Source organism: Rhinolophus sinicus, chromosome 3 (assembly GCF_057876585.1).
Source record: "Rhinolophus sinicus isolate RSI-liver-muscle chromosome 3, RSI-T2T, whole genome shotgun sequence".
NCBI lineage: Eukaryota > Metazoa > Chordata > Mammalia > Chiroptera > Rhinolophidae > Rhinolophus > Rhinolophus sinicus.
The window spans coordinates 110,643,018-110,647,358 of NC_142503.1; the positions used below are offsets into that span (position 1 = coordinate 110,643,018).

The 4,341-nt window shown below is 36.2% G+C and overlaps 1 pseudogene; it reads left to right on the forward strand.

The window, feature by feature from the left end:
- The first annotated feature begins 2,554 nt into the window (after positions 1 to 2,554).
- LOC109458258 (small ribosomal subunit protein eS1 pseudogene) lies at positions 2,555 to 3,306 on the forward strand (annotated as a pseudogene).
- Positions 3,307 to 4,341: the final 1,035 nt, after the last annotated feature.

The window sequence follows — 4,341 nt, forward strand, 5'->3', positions numbered from 1 at the left end:
TACTTCTAGGATTTTTTCCAAGTCAAGTTGTTGTCCTTTCAATAGTAGTTGTGGAGGGCGCAGTTCAGCTTCAGGTCTAGTTGCCATTATTAGTTGCAGGGGGCACAGCCCACCTTGCCTTGCAGGAGTCAAACCGGCAATCTTGTGGTTGAGAGCCCACGTTCCAACCAACTGAGCCATCTGGGAGCTCAGCGGCAGCTCAGCTCGAGGTGCCATGTTCAATCTTAGTTGCAGGGGGTGGAGCCCACCATCCCTTGCGGGAGTCAAGGAGTCCAACCAGCAACTTGTGGTTGAGAGCCCATGTAGGCCCATGTAGGAATCGAACCGGCAGCCATCAGTTTTAGGAGCACCGAGCTCCAACAGCCTGAGCCACCGGGGAGGCCCCCTTCTCTCAACATTTGACTTTAAAGGTTAAAGTGTCACTTATGGTTGAGTATAATCATGTGACAAAACCTTTAATTCAATATAGAAACTCATTACTTCAGAGTAGCAAAAAATGCAGAAATGGGAAGCGTGAATTTTCACTTGAATATGCCTGAGCAGATGATCACATAGAATCCCTTTGCACACCACAGAAACTCCAAAGAAGCCAGAAGTAGATATCCTGAGTACTCTGTTCTCAGAGTTATGAGGGGATATGGTGCAATGTGCACAAGGCCAGTACAATAGTGATATTGTACCTCTCTCAAGTTCATTGTCAATGAACAATGTGAACCATTTGGGTCTTGAATGTCCATGCAGATTTCGTTCTCATCCTCAAAACTCTAGTCAACTCAACTACTTGAAGAAAAATGATGGCTACAGTGTCATGCTGCCATAGATGCATGAATTGTAGAATTCAACCAAGCTATTGAAAGAAATTTTCTTTTTTCTACAAAATCGGAATGAAAACTTGTATGTTAGTTATCCTAAATTTATATGTTAGGGGAAAATGTCAGTTTGCAAGTCATCTTTTATAATTGCAACCACATGTCTTAGAATATGTACCAAAAGTGCCCATGTCGAATTTTTACTAAAATGTAAACAAGTCGAACTTCACTCTAATTTTAAATTCTGTCTCTTTAAGACTATTAAATTCTATTCAAAGGATCTCAGCTTGGGCCTGGCGGTATTTTAACAACAGCAAGATGGCTGATATTAGTTGCTGTTATGGTGGTATCATATGCCACTTTTGGATTCTTTCATCCTGGGATCAGTATATTTTATAACCTTGGAGAAAAGAACATACCTGCGTTGAAGACACATTTTCCCTGTGTCTTCTTTGAAAGTCTCTCCCACCGTCCCACCCCTGCCCCACATTTCTCTTTCTCTAAACATTATGTTCCTGAAGTTCTTCTGAAATCTTATCTTGTTTATTTAGGATGTAGTGATACAGGGTCATGAAATTTCATCAAATTACAAACTACCAGGTATGATGTGTCTAGTGAGACTTGAGATTGGTTATGAGATCTATAACGAGTGCACACACACACACACACACACACACACACAGTTTTAAAAATAACAAAATTATTGCCAATCTGTTTGGACTTTGAGTATCAAGTTTCAAATGAGATAATGTTGTATATTATGTAGCAAACTGTGTATTCACAGTCAAGTCTGCCAAGTTTTAAGTTCCATTCTTAGAAAAGCAGATATTAACTCTTGAAGATTTTTATTTCATGTAGACCTTTTGACTTAGTTATGGTTTTTCAAATCTGTAAATCTTTCTTTTGGTGTTTCCTAGTTGAATTGGTATCTACCCTTATTAACTTCTGTTCCTGAGGTAGTCTTTTTTTTCTTTTTAGTTCTGCTAGAGTGGAGCATAGCATAACAAAATCATTATGTCTCTGACAAAAATCACTGGGAATGAGCTCACACTTGTATATCCTCTCCCCCAGGCCTTCTGCCTGAACAATAAAACTTTCAAGAATTTCAGCACATATTTATAGAGAATATTTTTACTGTATGCTGTATGGATTTGTCTGGGGCTTTGAGCAATATGTTGAATATTATAAAAGTATTCATATATGATGAGGAAAATGGATGATAACTCTTCTGTATTTTAAATTATTTTTCTTTTTTAAAAATTTAAAAAATTTATTCTATAGAAAACCCTAAAGAGTTTACCAAAAAAACTATTAGAACTAATAAATGAATTCAGTAAAGTTGCAGGATATTATTCTGAAATTTGTTGTGTTTTAAAATACTAATAACTATCAGAAAGAGAAATTAAGAAAACAATTCTATTTACACTTGAGTCAAAAAGTATACAATACTTAGGAATAAATTTAATCAAGGAGGTAAAGAACTATATTTTGAAAACTATAAAACATTAATGAAAGAAGATTGAAGAAATTGAGAGGGCACAAATAAATGGAAAACTATACCATGCTGATGGATTGGAAGAATTAGTATCATTCAGATTTTCATAACCTAAATCAATCTACAGATTCAATGCAATCTGTATCAAAATCCTAACAGCATTTTTCACAGAACTGGAACAAGTAATCCTAAAAAAAACCACAAAAGCTTTTTTTTTTTTTTTTTTTTTTTTGACTCTCTGAGCAGCACTATGGCGGTCGGCAAGAATAAGTGCCTTACAAAAGGCAGCAAGAAGAGAGCCAAGAAAAAAGTGGTTGACCCATTTTCTAAGAAAGATTGGTATGATGGGAAAGCACCAGCTATGTTCAATATAATAAATATTGGGAAAACACTAGTCACAAGAACTCAAGGAACCAAAATTGCATCTGACAGTCTCAAGGGTCGTGTTTTTGAAGTGAGCCTAGCTGATCTGCAGAATGATGAAGTTGCATTTAGAAAACTCAAGCTGATTACGGAGGATGTTCAGGGCAAAAACTGCCTGACTAATTTCCATGGCCTGGATCTTACCTGGGACAAATTGTGCTCCAAGGTCAAAAAATGGCAGACCATGATCGAAGCTCATGTTGATGTCAAGACTGCCGATGGTTATTTGCTTTGTCTGTTCTGTGTTGGTTTTATTAAAAAATGCAACAATCAGATTCCGAAGACTTCTTATGCTCAGCATCAACAAGTCTGCCAAATCTGGTAGAAGATGATGGAAATCATGACCTGAGAGGTGCAAATGACTTGAAAGAAGTGGTCACTAAATTGATTCCCGGTATCATTGGAAAAGACATTGAAAAGTCTTGCCAATGTATTTATCCTCTCCACGATGTCTTTGTTAGAAAAGTCAAAATGCTGAAAAAGCCCAAGTTTGAATTGGGAAAACTCATGGAGCTTCATGGTGAAGGTAGCAGCTCTGGAAAAGCTACTGGGGATGAGACAGGTGCTAAAGTTGAATGAGCAGATGGCTATAAGCCCCCAGTGCAAGTATCTGTCTAAAAATCAGATTTTTCATGGTGACAAATAAAACCTGTTGCTGGAAAAAAAAAAAAGCCACAAAAGACCCTGAAAAGCCAAAGCTATCTTATGAAAGAAGAACAAAGGTGGAGGCATCATGCTTCCTGATTTTAAACTATACTACAAAGGTATAGTAATCAAATAGTATGGCACTGGCACAAAAACAGACCATAGATCAATGGAACAGAATAGAGAGCCCAGAAATAAATCTTCACTGATATGATCAATTAATCTACAGCAAAGGAAGAAAGAAATGGGGAAAATACAGTCTCTTCAATAAATGGTGTTGGGAAAACTGAACAGATACATGCCAAAGGGGGGAAAAAAGAAAAAGAAATTAGACCACTTTCTTGAACCATATATAAAAATAAACTCAAAATGGATTACAGACTTAAAAGTAACACCTGAAACCATAAAACCATAAAACTCCTGAAAGAAAATATAGGCAATACAATCTTTAACATCAGTCTTAGCAATATATTTTTTTAAGGAACTGTCTCTTTATTAACATTTTTATGTTATAACTATTTTTTAATTATAGTTGACAAGCAACATTAGTTTCACGTGTACAACATAGTGATTAGGCGTTTATATAACTTATGAAGTGATCACCCTGATAAAGCTAGTACTCATCCAACACCATACATAGTTATTACAATATTACTAACTATATTCCTTATACTATACTTTATATCCCCATGATTTTTTTGTGACTACCAAAATAATTCCTTCCCCCTTTTCACCTACCCCCTCAACCTCTCCCCCTATCTGGCAACCATCAAAATGTTCTCTATATCTATGAGGGTGTTTCTGTTTTGTTTGTTCATTTATTTTGTTTTTTAGATTCCACATTTAAGTGAAATCATATGGCATTTGTCTTTCTCTATCTGGATTACTCTACCAGCACAATACCCTCTTGGTCCATCCATGTTGTTGCAGATGGCAAAATTTCATTCTTTTTTATGGCTGAGTAATAAT